Genomic DNA, 15,914 nt, shown 5'->3' on the forward strand with positions numbered 1-15,914 from the left:
TCCTGAGTTTCCTGCTCCAAGTCGTCCAAGTTCCAAAGAAACTCGAATCTCTGCTTCTGTTTCCTGTGTCAAGTTCTCTAAGCTCTGAGAAGATCCAAGCCTATGCCACTTCCATGGAAAGCCCACTTGAGAAACGTTCCACAGACATCCCTGCATGTTACTCCCACTTCAGCAATGTTTTCTGTCCTCAAAGAGCCTCCAAGCTGCCTCCTCATCGGCCATGGCACTGTGCAATCGACCTCATCCCTGGTGAGCCAGTGCCCAGAGGGAAGATATACTCCCTATCAATCCCTGAGGAGAAGGCCATGGAGGAGTACATTAATGAAGCTCTGGTGCAAGGATATATCCGTCCGTCGACTTCCCCTGCTGCTTCAAGCTTTTTCTTCGTGGCGAAGAAGGACAGAGGCTTGCGGCCATGTATCGATTACAGAGCTTTAAACAAAATCACCATCAAATTCAGGTATCCACTTCCTCTCGTCCCAGCAGCGTTGGTACAACTACGCGGCGCCACTGTGTTCACCAAGTTGGACCTCCACAGCGCCTTCAACCTCATCAGAATATGTGAGGGGGACAAGTGGAAGACAGCTTTTGTGACCCCTACTGGCCACTACAAGTATCTCGTCATGCCATACGGACTTGTCAACGCCTCCTCCGTATTCCAAGACTTCATGCATGAGGTGCTCCGGGAGTTCTTCCACAAGTCAGTCCTGGTCTACATCGACGACATACTGATATACTCCCGGAGCATGGCCGACCATCGCCGCCACATTGTCCTCCAATGCCTGAGAGATTTCCATTTGTTCCTAAAAACCAAGAAGTGTACCTTCCATCAGTCCTCAGTGCAGTTCCTGGGTTACATCATTGATCGCAGTGGTGTCCGCATGGACGAGAGGAAGGTAACCGCTGTCAAGGACTGGCTCATCCCAACATCCATGAAAGAGTTACAAAGATTCCTGGGTTTCGCAAACTTCTATCGTCGCTTCATCAAAGGTTACAGTTCCATCACCAGTTCACTCACCAACCTTCTCAAGAATAAGCCCAAGTCTCTGTCCTGGACTCCAGCCGCCACAAAAGCCTTCAACACACTCAAGGAAGCCTTCACAACCACTCCCCTCCTGGCCCATCCAGATCCAGAACTTCCTTTTATCGTTAAGGTAGATGCCTCAACCACATGATTGGGAGCGGTGTTGTTGCAGCAGTAGGGGAATCCTCATAAGCTCCATCCATGCGCCTTCTTCTCCCACAAGCTCAACCCGGAGGAGATCAACTATGACATTGGAAACCGGGAGCTTCTGGCCATCAAGCTTGCCCTGGAAGAGTGGAGGCACTGGCTCGAGGGAGCCAAACACCCCTTTACCATTCTAACAGACCATAAGAACCTTGAGTATCTACGAGACGCCAAAAGACTGAATCCCCGCCAAGCTAGATGGGCACTGTTCTTCACAAGATTCAAGTTCACCATCTCATATCTCCCTGGTTCTAAGAATGTGAAAGCTGATGCTCTGTCTCGTATCTATAGTCCCGAAGAAACCTCTGACGATTCAGAGCCAATCATCCCAGAGAACCTCTTTGTCAGTCCCATCACTTGGTCTGCCGAAACGCTCCCCGAGTCGAGTGCCTCCACCAACACCCCACCGGGTTGCCCTCAGGGATTGCAGTATATCCCACGGACACGACGCACTCCACTTATTCACTCCACGCATTCATCACTGGGCACTGGCCACCCAGGGGTCAATGAGACCCTATCGTTGCTTAAACAGCGCTTCTGGTGGCCCAACATGGCATCCGACGTCAGGAGGTATGTACAGGGGTGCCGGGAATGTGCCATCTCCAAGAGCAACATCTTCCCTCCGGAAAGCTCCAACCTCTGCCCTTTCCCAACCCCCCCCGGTCACACCTAGGAGTGGACTTCATACCAGAGCTTCCAGTCTCCAATGGTTGCACCTGCATATTGGTGGTAGTGGATCGATTCTCCAAGTCATGTAGATTAATTCCCTTGCCTGGACTGCCCACGGCTATGGACACCGCAGAGCTCCTGTTCAACTATGTGTTCAGATACTATGGACTGCCCGAAGATATTGTATCTGACCGTGGATCACAATTCACCTCCAGAGTATGGAAATAATTTTTCAAACTCCTAGGTGTGACCATAAGTCTCTCCTCTGGCTACCATCCCCAGACGAACGGGCAGATGGAGAGGAAGATTCAGGAGATCGGCCGTTTCCTACGTGCCTTCTGTCACGGCCATCAGGATTTCTGGAACCATTTTCTGGATTGGGCCGAGTACGCCCAGAACTCTCTCCGTCAGTCCACCACAGGTCTCACTCCGTCTCAATGCATACTCGGTTTCCAACCCCCACTGTTCCCTTGGGATGGGGAACCATCGGACATCCCTGCAGTCGATTACTGGTTCTGGGAGAGCAAGAGGGTGTTCATTGGCCCCTTTACTATCACTCGGAGGATCAACCCTGTCACCTATCACCTGCAGCTCCCTCCTGAGAATAAAATTCACCCAGTTTTCCACGTGTCCTTGTTGAAGCCTCACCATCCCTCTGTTCTTCCCTCCACAGAGCCTGGCGAAGCCGGGGAATCCCCCCCTTCCGCTCATCGTGGACGAAGGAACGGCCTACACAGTGAACGACATCTTGGACTCCCGGCGCCGTGGTGGTCACCTGGAGTACTTGGTCGACTGGGAAGGTTACGGTCCCGAAGAGCGGTCATGGGTCCCCAGGAATGATATTCTCGACCCCAAATTTCTTGATGACTTCCATGCCAGACATCCGAACCGACCAGCTCCATGCGGCAGGGGTCGACCACCACGACGTCGGGGTCCACGGTCCTCAGAAGCGGACCGTGGAGGGGGGGGTAATGTCACAGACACGCCAGGCTCTTCACGCACCCAATCACAACGCACTCCCTCCCCTGAGTATTAACTAGCTCCACCTGACACTCATCATCTCCTTCATCAACGGCACTATTTAAGACACTCCAGATCACACAGTCATTGTCCGGTCTCGTTAATGCATACCTACCTCCTATGCTTACCTTAAGGACTCCTTCAACGCCTGTTTACCTGTCTCCAGTGTTCTCCATGATTCCTAGTGTCTCCGTGTCTCCAGTGAGTGTTAGTGTGTCCCGTCTGCTCCACGTCCATCAGCTTCCACGTTCCCTAGGAAAGATAAGAACCAGGAAAGAACCTAGGAAAGATCAGATCCAGTCACAGCCACAGTCACGAAAATGGTCTAATTTGAAAGAAAATATCCTAAGCTAAAATGTGATATAGAGTTTGTAGCTTTTTTGTTACTGTTTTAGTTTGATACTGACTAAGCAGCCCTTATCAAAACTGCGGGGGTCAATTTCTGCCTTTTTAAAACTGCGGGGGTCCTGACCCCCCTGTCCACCATGTCAACGGCACCCCTGCACATGCAAAAAAAACAGCCTGTTCTTGACTGTAGTCAGAAATGGGTATTTACAACAAGGATTTATAAATGATCTGTAAGGTATTTTAAGCTGAAACTTCACCGACGCATTCTGGGGACAGCTGAGACTTAAATTACACCTAGTAAAAATGTCTCAAAAAATCTTATGCATCCGCTGACAGATAAAACACTCCTGCACACTTCTCTACACTGGAGAAAAACTGCATATGTTTCCTTAAATTTTCTTTACAGAGATGTATTAATTTCCCCATTTTTACCCAAAATAAGGTGTTGTGAGAATGAATGAGTACACACATGCAATGTAATGTCTGTTCCATTCATACTCGCAGCTGGAGAGCGCTTTCGTGCTGAAACTGAGACTCTTATTTTCACTTTTTCCACATTTTGTTATTCCAAAAGGGATTATATTCATATATATATATATATATATATATATATATATATATATATATATATATATATTTTTTTTTTTTTTTTAAACGTAGGTACATTTATAACACTATAATTAGTATTATATTACCTTTGCATCAAATTCCAAAAATCTAGTTAACACTGTGAGGGTGTTTCTAATACAGCAGATATGGGATTGACAGTAAAAATGACATCTTTCTCTCTTCTGACTGCTGTTATCAATCGCTCTCTATTTTTTTCCTCTTTTTGAAAGTTGTTGTGAAAACACTATTGTGGAGTTTTTCTTTTGCTATTTGAGCAAATGGAAACAAAAAATATATATTTAAAGTCCCTCTGTAGTCAATTATTTTATCCCTTAAAACACCAAAATGACATATTTAAAAAAAATTCAAGTGAAAAAAAAATTTCTTCATGATTTAAAATAGCTTGAATGTAACTCTACACCCTTGCCTCATTTAATATACACGGATCAATGAATATGCAAATTAGCGCCACCTTCACTCACTCACGCCAGCTTGGAGTATACTGTCGCTGTAGTGACGAGCAATTTGTTGTTTGTGTTATGGATATTTAAGAAAAAAGCTTGCTTCGCTTTGTATATTAAGTTTAACAGCTGTGCAATTGAACTGCTCATATTTTCAGATCCAGCAGGCACCCATGCCTTCTCCGTACATGAAATAAATGCACATCCTTGAATAAGCGTGGATTTCCAGCGGATTTACTTGAACTTATCAGGTCGGCTAATATCTATGGTTTGATCCATTCCAGAGGCGGCCAAAATCAGAATTTATAATGGACTGAATAGCTCTCTCAGAACTTGACGTGCGAGGCCACACTGACTGAATATGCACACGAATCACGGTCACACGCACACGCTCAGAGCAATATTGTTTTAGCTATGTTTTTTAGTATTAAAATATTTTGAAGGACAAAAACATGAACTTTATTGGCTTTACTTTAAGTGAGCTGTCATTTTACTTTGGCGCGAGCCCCTTGGCACACCCTTGCGACGGTTCTGTCATTAATTAATATGAATTAATATAGATAGCCTTTTGCTTGACTACGTTATTGTCACAGTTCATTACAGAAGACTTCGCCAGCACAAGATCCAACAACTATCGTGAGTGTTTCCGTCTCAGCTACAATGAGTCCATCTCTCCAGTTAATGTGTCTCTGTCAAGGAGACAGAGCGATAGAGGATTATGTCGAGGACTTTATTGGACTGGCACACTTAAACATTAGAACAATATATAGATCTTGCATTGCAACTGAGCGGCTCTATCTTTATTGTGGGTGTCGTGGAGGAACGCGTCACCTCGTCTCTTCATGTAATGGCTGCCGCGCCAGAGAACACGCACAAGATGGCAGCTACCACAACAACACCACGTCACGTCACCGCTGATCTTCCAGAGCCATGTCACGTCTCCGCTGATTGCCTAGAGTCATGTCATGTCTACGCTGATCGCCCAGAGTCACGTCACGTCTCAGCTGATCGTCCAGTGTCACGTCACATATCAGTTGATCGGCCAGAGTCATGTCACGTCTCCGCCGATCATCGAGAGCCACGTCACATCTCCGCTGATCTTCCAGAGCCCCGCCACGTCTCCGCTGATCTTCTAGAGTCACGTCACGTCTCTAGACCTGTCCGAGAACGGAGAGGGTTGCTGTCCAGTGTGGACGATCCACCGTTGACTTCAGTACGAGCAGCTGGCATTCGGAAACCCCCGCCGGCCACTTCGCACTCAAACCCACCGGTTTCTTTGCACTCAAGTCCGCTGGTGTCTACAGACAAGATGGCCGTGCTGCCAGTGTCTACGGACAAGATGGCTACCCTGCCAGTGCCACCCAAGCTCCGTGCCCTGCCGGCGCCACCCAAGCTCCTTGCCTTGTGGGTGGGACTCCTGAACTGCCATGGCTGCCTGATGTTCCTGACCCACCTTGGCGTCCCAAGACTCCCGAACTGCCATGGCTGGCCGACACTTCTGACCCCCCTTGGCATCCCAAGGCTCCTGAACTACCAGGGCTACCTGACAAGTCTGACCTGCCTTGGCATTCCAGGGCTCCCGAACTGCTATGGCAGCCCGACATTCCTGACCTGCCTTGGCGTCCCAAGGCTGCTGAACTGCCATAGCTATCTAACACTCATGATCCACCGTGGCTGCCCGAGGCACCTGACCTGCCTTGGCTGCCCGAGGCACATGACCCGCCGTGGCTGCCCGAGGCACTTGACCCACCGTGGCTGCTCGAGGTACCTGACCTGGCATGGCTACCCGAGGTTCCCGACCCGCCATGGCATCTAGAGTCCCTGGATCTGTCCTAGAGACCTCCTTACCTGTTCGTACATCCAACCTCACCCGCCAGTAGGTCCCCAGGACACCCACACCCCTCCCCAGTTGTACCATCCACGGCGCGAGGACGTGCCTTCTGGGAGGGGGACATTATGTCACATTATGTCTGAGCGTTATTATTCTGTCTGACTGTCTGCCTGTTACCGATCCTGTTTGCTACCCATTTACGATTCTCTGCCGCCTACCTTTGGACTGTGTATTGTTTCCTGACCTGTGAGTGATATCTGCCTGCCCCGACCTACTGCCTGTATCCTGACCACGATTCTGCCTGTCCCTTGCTGTTCCTGTTTGCCCCTGTTTTGACCTTGCCTGTTGTACCACGCTCTCCTCTTAATAAGGCTTGCAAATGGATCCCTGCCTGAGTGACGATTCATTACAGTTATCAAACAGCTAATAATGTGTTGCTAATGTTACACACACCATTCCTGTTCTTCATCTCAGAGTCGGACAGCTGCCATCAATGTAAAGCTGCTTTGACACAATCTGCATTGTAAAAAGTGCTATATAAATAAAGGTGACTTGATTTGACTTGACTAAAGGCAGGCATACACTGTGCGATTTTCGTCCGATTTTGAGCCGAATTCTGACTCGTGCGACTCTTTTTGAGTCGAGCCGATTTTCAGCTTTGTCGTGTGTCGTTTGTCGTGCAGTGTTCGCAGTGTACACAGGGAAACGAGTGGCAATAAACCTCTCCCGACTGGCAATCGCATGGTCGGATGAAGTTCTGGCATGTCAGAAATTTGGTCGCCCCTCGTGAGGATATCGCACAGTTGAAGCAGAGCTACGAACCGACTTGCCTAAACCCTGTGTTTTTCCCCCCACTGCGCCTGCGCGAAAAAAGAAATTAAACCAATCTTCAATGCAGCAAGAAAGAAAATGAAAAGAGGGAGATCTTTAAGTTCTGTAGCTATCAAACTAGCTGCAATTTAGCAAAATGTTGCTTACCTCCAGTTCGTGTTGCATGATGGATAAACCCACGTCTTTCAAGCCACCTGGGTGTACATAACCGGTGCCTCTTGTATTAATTTACTTGATAATTAATTTATATATGTTTCGCTTTTCACTTTCTATTTACTCATGTAGGCTGTTTAATATTCACTTAATTTTATTAAATGCGGAAATGTGAACTGTTGTCCATCATTTGGCAATTGGTGATAAAGAAAAATGTCACGTTGCAAATAGGACTTTTTTCCAATTTAAACCAGGAAGGCGAGTCAGTGTCTACTTTATATCACACAAGCAATGTGCAAACTTTGCGCGAGAGTTATGCCGATGAAGACGTCTCAATCCCCTGTCAATTATTCAACAGCCTTTACAAAAAAATAAAAGTAAAACCGACGAGCTTTCGGTGCATATTCTCTCAGAGACAACGAGAGATAAATCCTACTTCAACCTGATAACGGTAGGCTATATGTCTTAATTTATTTTCTTAATATTTCTCTTGTGGCCCATAAACTGTATGTAGTGGGTGAAAAAATGAGAAGAGAAGTATTTCGTATTTAACAGGTTGTTTTTGAAGTGAAGCTGCTTTTCATTGACTGATTATTGCAGTCTGCGAACACATAGGCTACTGTTAATAATTTTAATTATATGCCTTTAATTCATTGTATAAATGTCTTTAAATAATTTTCAGTGAGGAGTAATTATAAGCTAATCAAATATTTTATTATCCTCGCAGCACGTCAGTTATGCGGTGATGTGCTATGAAATATTGCGGGCCAAATGAATTGTAGCTAATATCAATTTAATATTAAATAGGCCTACCCTATACTATTACTACTACTACTACTTCTACTACTACTAATAATAATAATAATAATAGGCTAATTATTATTATTATTATTTAATATATGAATTGGAAATGCTAAATCCTCTTGATATCCATAGCTCTGGAAACATATTGTCTATCGGCGCATCCCAGTACGTGGGTTTATCGTGCATATTTCAAACGCGTAGTGTGAGCAGTCAAGTCACGTCTCGACCATCGGACCGCATGGTGTGAGCACATAAATCGTGCGTTTTGGCTTTCCATCGCACGCGATCTACTCGTACAATGTGAGTTGGTAACCTTGCTGAAATCGCACAGATATCGCACAGTGTATGCTCACCTTAAGACGACTTTGTGGGAACCATGGACGAATCAGACAAATGAATCATTTAGATTATTCTTTCAAAACATAATTCTAATTCAGAATCAAAATTCTGGCTCCAGCCACCTACAGGAAAATCCTTGCTCAATTACTTTTATAACCCCATGCTTCCTGGCAGAAGTGACGAACTCAGCCATTTGTAACACCAAATGGTCACCAAGAAGATAAAGAGTTTTTAATCACCAGATCAAAAGGACAGAGAGACAATGCAGACCCTTTTGTTTCCTAACTTCACAGAAAAACCAACAAAGACCGTTCTAAACTGCATCAAAATTGTTCCAAACAATTTTAAATGGACTTATCAAAATCTTTTAACTGCATACATTTTAAATAATGTGTCCACAAATACTACCTGAAACCAGTTATGCTTTAGAACACCCACAATTCATGTAAATGTGATAACTCTTGAATGACTGACTGAAAGTATGCCTTATTTGGACTTGATTTAATTATTTTCCTCTTTCCTAAATCCTGGCTTGAATGAAATCTGTTTGAAATCTTGAATGAAATGTATCATATTCCATTTAATAGAATTTGTGGTTAAAATGGTACTCTCTGCTAAAGCAGAGACGGGAAGTAACACCTATTCATGATTGGGGGCAGAGAAAAGGCCTTTTGAAACAGGACAATATCTGATTGGCCAAAACTCCTCTGAGGTGTGACAAACAACTAAGTTTAAATAGTCATATCGTAAGATAGTGAACTGGTCAAAGACAAAGGAGAAGACAAGACAAACAGAAGAAAGAACTGGTCAGCATTCAAGCCATCCAACTTTCACTCACTTTTCTTTTCTTTTACTAAATTTTCTTTTCCGCTGAAAGTCTCGTGTTTCTAAGTTTTGTCACAAAGTTCAACCAGCGACTTCTGCCGCCTCAGCTTTAACTCCAGCGACAAAGAGACTTCATTTTTCCAGCAAGCTCAAACGTGATTGGTTTTGACCTAACCACTATCTGGACCTGAAGAGACAAATTAGACTTGAACTTGGAAAACCCTTCTCTGCACGCCGACGAGGGAAATTCACATTTAAAGTCGACTAAAGCAAGTACCCCAGATTAAAACTGAACTGGTGCATTTAAATTAATGATTCATGGTTCGTTCAGGTCAGAACTTTGAATTGCATATTTTGCTAGGAATTCTGTCCATCATATCTCTATCTCTTGGGGGGGACAGGGGGGTCAGGACCCCCTCTGTCTGAGTGCTGTCCCCCCCAAAAATATAATTAAAAACCACGCGAAGTATTGTAAATAAAGGATATATACTTAAAATAATTGTATAAGTACTAAAGCAATACAAACGCAAACGGGCGTTTTAAGTTTAGAAACATTTTGAGTCACCCCTCCCTTGCCTCACAGTGGTTTGGTCCACCGCGCACGTCACACTTGTGTGTGTAGAAGTCCGGCGGCACCGGCGGGAGAGAGAACAGTTCTACAGACAGTACGTTAGTTGAGAGCAGTTCCAGTAAGTACGTTAGGCTGTCAAGGCTATATTATTCAAAAACTTCGGATGAAGTGATTATTTTCTCTTTAATACAGACGATGCTGAGTAATTAGTCATAACAACAACAAAAAAATGATGATAACATTGATTTAATTCTTTTCCTCTTTCCTAAATCCTGGCTTGAATGAAATCTGTTTAAAATGTATCATATTCCATTTAATAGAATTTGTGGTTAAAATGGTACTCTTTGCTAAAGCAGAGACAGGAAGTAACACCTATTCATGATTGGGGGCAGAGAAAAGCCCTTTTGAAACAGGACAATATCTGATTGGCCAAAACTCCTCTGAGGTGTGACAAACAACTAAGTTTAAATAGTCATATCGTAAGATAGTGAACTGGTCAAAGACAAATGAGAAGACAAGACAAACAGAAGAAAGAACTGGTCAGCATTCAAGCCATCCAACTTTCACTCACTTTTCTTTTCTTTTACTAAATTTTCTTTTCCGCTGAAAGTCTCGTGTTTCTAAGTTTTGTCACAAAGTTCAACCAGCGACTTCTGCCGCCTCAGCTAAATAAGTACAAATAAGTAAAAATAAGAATAACATGATTTTTTTTCCTGAGTCTGCTATTTTAGCGATTATAATGTTACCTAGATTGTTTGCTACTAAGCCACCCACACCAACAGCAATTAACATTGTGATAAGAATATGTAAACTGTAGTTTTACTGTTGTGTGTTGGGTTTTGCTCAATGTGTATTCATCGTATTTTGGTGACTTTGTTGTAAACAACTTCAAAAATATCCCAATAAATAAAAGGTTTTAAAGAAGAATATTTTGGTTAATTTAGTTAGTTTTTTCATTGAACCAAAGAGAAATATTGAGCATAATGGCACAGTCTCCATGCTACACTAATAATAGTAGTAAGGTTTTCTTCTGTGTAACATTACATATATCCTTTATAAGTAACATTTTGGCTGTATTATTTGTGTCCCCTTCAAAAATGTGACAGTAAAAACCTGCTAATTGGTTAACAAGTCTCCTTTCTATATACAGTGAATAATAGATCTAACCTTACATTTAATGTAAGTCATTGTATAATTTACAGTAAAAAAAAAAATTCCCAAAAAATTTAAATTCACAGAATTCCCTGTGTGACGCTTCACATTTGATGTATTTTCATTGAAATAAGTTCTTTTTTTCCCTTCTTCTAATAATTTGTATACATTAGGGTTTTATGTTACATCTAATGTTAAGTTAGTGTTCATTGCATTACTTTAGTGTCATGTGTGTTACTGTGATGGAGTTTAGTACTTGTGTGAATGACACTGTGTGCACCTTATATTATACATTAGAGTTTACCTTCTCAGCTGTTGGAAAAGCTGCTTGTGATGATTTTTGATATTAGAATATTGGTATATTAACATTATATCAGTTAATGAAGTAATGAAGTACATGGCTTTATCAGTTAACAAAGTACTGCCAGAGCCGGCAGTTCATGTGGCCAGGGCGGAGCCGGCAGTTCAGGGGGGCAGGGAAGATCTGGCAGTTCAGGGGCCAGGGAGCATCCGACAGTTCATGAGCCTTCGTGGCCTTGTCCAGGACCCCAGGCTCGGCCACTATGCTCCCCCACCCCCCTCATGAGGGGGGATAGCCATTTGTGAACTGGAGTGGACACTGGAGCGGGCTCAGGGGCTGAAGCTGATGTGTGTGTTGCCCAGACACACAATGGCAAAGCCACTATGGACAGAGCAAGACTCTCTGGGCTGAGCTCTGGGGCTGGAGCAAACACTGGAGTGGACTCTGGAGAACATATTGGAGAGGGCTCTGGAGAACATACTGGAGCGGACTCTGGAGAACATACTGGAATGGACTCGGAGATTGGAGTCAACTCTGGGCTGTAAGACATCCCCTCATACTCCACCAGTACTCCCAGGGGCACAGGTGCAATGGCCATTTTGGATAAGGGCTCTGGAATGGCAGCCATGACGGGACTAGACTCTGGAATGGCGGCCATGACAGGACTAGTCTCTGGAATGGCGGCCATGACGGGACTAGACTCTGGAATGGTGGCTCTGAGTCTGTGGGGAACTCGGGTTGTCGGTTCGTAGTGAGTATTGGCTTCAAGGACAGGATTGGGTTTGTCACACAGGAAGCTGATTCGAAGAATTAACAGAGTGGTTTCTTGATATTTTGCTCCACACATCAACAGTACAAGATCTAGGAATTGTTCCAGTGACCAACTGGGATCTTCTAAGGATAATAAACCACAGACATCGTCATCAAATCCTCCTCGAAAACAGTGGATAAGAGTACGATCATTCCGCACACTTGGGTGACATTTCTTTAAGAATATTTGTACATACTCCTCAATATTTCTTCCGTCTTTGAAAATCGTGCACAGAAAAGCTTCTCGTTCTAGAAAAACTCCCCCTGATTCCATCGTCGGTGACCAGACTGCTGCTAGATCCATGTTAATTTGGGTTCATCCTTCTGTCACGGTTTGGTGTGACGAGATGAAAGCACATGATAAAGAAGAGTAAACTGGAACAATATTTAATAATAAACTTGGAGAAGAACAAGGAATAACACAGCCAAACACTAATGCAAACGAGGATGAACAGAGAATAGGTGAGAACAGAGGATATATAAGCACATGTCAAATAAATAGAAATGAGATGATTAAAAAGACAAACCTGAACTGAATACTCAAATCAATTAGTGACCATGGTGACAAACAGGCTGGGAATGTGGAAAGCCAGAACCAATATACACACTAGAAACACAACACAATAGGCTTGTTTGAGATGCATCGGCGCTGCGCAGACCGATCCCCTTATGACATCAAAGTACTGCTAGAGAGATTCAAAAGCATAAAGGAGTCATATGCTCTCCAAATGCTCTTGCGGCACTTTGATGTTATACGCTGATCGGTCTGCGTAGCGCAGATGCATCTCAAACAAGCCTAATGAAAACTGAATGAACACAGAACATACATGTGACACTGACAAAAAAAAGGAGCTGTAATAAAAATAGCTGTCAACACAGAGTGATCAATGTGATGTTACAAATATTTAAAACATTATTTAAATAAGTTTAAAGTTTAAATAAGCTTTATACCTCATATATTTCAACGGGACATCTTGCTTTATTAATATTTATTATAATTTTTTAAATAACCAAACTTTAACTACATATGGGTAGATCCCTCGAGCGCAGCTGATGACGGTTTGAAGTGACGTTAAAGGGAGCGAGGATATATCATTTCACTTGATTCAATTCCTCCGTCCTCGCATCTTTTCCTTGCATCCTTCCCTCGCATCCTGAAGGGGTGGAGCTAAGACGTGAGGAAAGGAAGCGAGGAAAGGAAACGAGGATGCACAAATAAGAATTGAGAAGCACCCATGGTGTCCATCATGTAGGCCTATTTGTTCCTCTCTCTTGAAGAAAACTGCTCAGGGAGTGCCCTCTAGTGCATCTTAACTAGAAATGCATTAAAGAATGGTAGGTGAGATGAAAGATTTACCGCATCTTGTTAACTAACCACACTTTTTTTTATTATGGGTGAATTAAGGGTGATTGGGACATAATGTCTAATGGGACAGTATAACTATCCCTAACAGAGTTTATTTTCTCACCTAATGAGTGAAAATAAAAACTTTTTTGCTGAGCCCTAGCTGCAAGACCACATAGATATTGCACAAACATAAATATGACGCACTACTGCAACAAAATCAGTAAAAACTGTGTTAATATCATGTTTTTATTTTCAGAATTAGGTTGTTTTTATTTTGTCCCCTCCAACATGGAACAGCATGGTTATGAGTGATTTGGGACAGTGTTTAAAGGCATTGCTAATTAAGAAAATGATTAACCTTGCAATAAAAAGACATTGTGTATGCTTTGTATGCTCTAAATCAGTGGTTCCCAACCCCTTCATTTGTGTCACATGATCTGCCACATCACCAGCCACTCAACATGCAACAAATCACTCAGCTCCACCCTGTCGTTCACAATCACCTGATAACCCACACACTGCACGTGCATCCAATCACCAGCACTCCCTTTATAAGCAGTCACTATCAACACTTCAGTTGTCTGGTCACGTTGTTGCTACCTAATGCTTAACAGACTACCTACCTGCTCTACTCACCTGAGATACTGACCTGTCTTCATCATTTTTAGTCATCTGTCTTCAGTCATCCTTCACCAGCCTCCTGCAGTCCTCCATGTTCCTGTTCCATGTCTTCTCCATTCATCCACTTCACCTGCAAAATAAAGAACTCAAGTTACCTGCAAGCTAAGTTTAACCAAACTATCAGACTGCTAAATACTCACCCATTCATCTCTCCTGCTGCTTCTTTAATAAAACACACCTGTTTGCTACTTACCTGCCTTGCCTCCTTCTGTTCTGTGACAGAAGACCAGACCAGAGATGCAACATACCACCGAAGCTAGCAGAGATCATCAGCTGGATCCATTTTCATAAATTGTTCATGCAGTTCAACAGTCATTGCAACCCACAACACCATCTTCTTCATTGACTGTCTTTGCCGGTCTCATGGCCCATCCAGTGACGTACACTGGTGAGGTGGAGGACTGCAGTGGGTTTCTGCTTCAGTGTTCACTCTACTTTGAAATGCAGCCTCAATCATTCATCACCGATCGCTCTAAGATAGCCTTCATGATTTCACTGCTCTTTGGATGAGTACTACTGTGGGCACAATCTATCTGGAATGCCAATGGTCCATCTACCAGCTCATATGCCTCGTTCACAATCCATTTTAAAGAGGTGTTTGGACAAACTGTTTCAGCACTTTCAGTGCACGATCAACTTTATAGATTGCGGCAAGATAATACATCTGTCTATGCATATGCCCTCAAATTCTGCACCTTAGCAGGCTCTATAGCGGCTGGAATGAAATGGCATTGATCACTGCCTTTCACCAAGATCTCAACACGAAGTGTGCCCCCAAATGGTCATCTATTATGATACCATCCCGGAGCAGAAGACCATGGTGGAGTATATTGAGGAAGCTCTGCAACAGTTCATCTGACAATCTACGTCCCCTGCTGCTTCCAGTATCTTCTTTCAGCAAAAAGGATGGAGGCTTGCGGGCGTTACATTACCGTTTTCTCAACAAAAAAAGTGAAGTTTTGCTATCCCCTTCCTGCAGCTGCATGGAGCTCACATCTTTTCCAAACTGGACCTGTGGAGTGCTTACAAGGATTGGAAGACTGTCTTTGTAACACCCTTAGGCTACTATGAATATCTTGTGATGCCGTATCCCAGCCCAGGTGAAAAAAGTACATTTCTATAATATACTTAAAGTGCTCTATTTTTGTGCACTAAATTTGTACTTAATATACTAAAAATTCATCTTTAGTACTACTTAAGATCATCTTAACTCCCTGAGGTCTGATAACGCGCTGGCGCGTTTTCAGTTTTTTTTTCACATTGCAGCAAAACAGATTTAAAATACTTTTTTTGTCATAGAGACATAATATATCAATTGAAACTATAGAATATCTTATTTTATTTGTATACACTCGGAGTAAAAACAAAATGTTGTGCTTTTTGCAAAATAAAGAACTAAAATGATGTTGATCTGTCCTCTCCCTCTGAACAAAGTTTAATCTGAATATGGTAGCCTCAGAAAATGAACTATAACTTCGTGAATACTAATCACAAAAAAATTAGACTTATGTCTAAAAAAAGTTGAAATGTCAGGTTTTAAATAGTGTAAGTCAAATCGAAAACAAAAATTCTGTTTATGTAATCTGTATGAAAAGAGACACATGTCAGAAATCCGTGATTCAGCTCATTATCTGCTAATGCAGCCACACCCACGGAGCCAGCGCTATTCAGAGGCAAATTCAGAGGCAATACATGCATATATCGTCTCAATCGTGTATTTATTGTCTTGAAAAGTGTTTATCTGGATGTTAAAGCCATGGTTAGCTAGCTCTGGAAGACATGCAGTTAGTTCCTGGTTCTTCTTCTTTAGAATAATTTGTGGACTAAATGTGCACAGAAAGCGCCCTCCGGCTGCAAGTATGAATTGAAAACACCATTCCTGAAATGTCCTCTTCTTCTTTCGAATAATTTGTGGACTAAAGGTGTACAGAGC

Source organism: Megalobrama amblycephala, linkage group LG6, assembly GCF_018812025.1.
Source record: "Megalobrama amblycephala isolate DHTTF-2021 linkage group LG6, ASM1881202v1, whole genome shotgun sequence".
NCBI lineage: Eukaryota > Metazoa > Chordata > Actinopteri > Cypriniformes > Xenocyprididae > Megalobrama > Megalobrama amblycephala.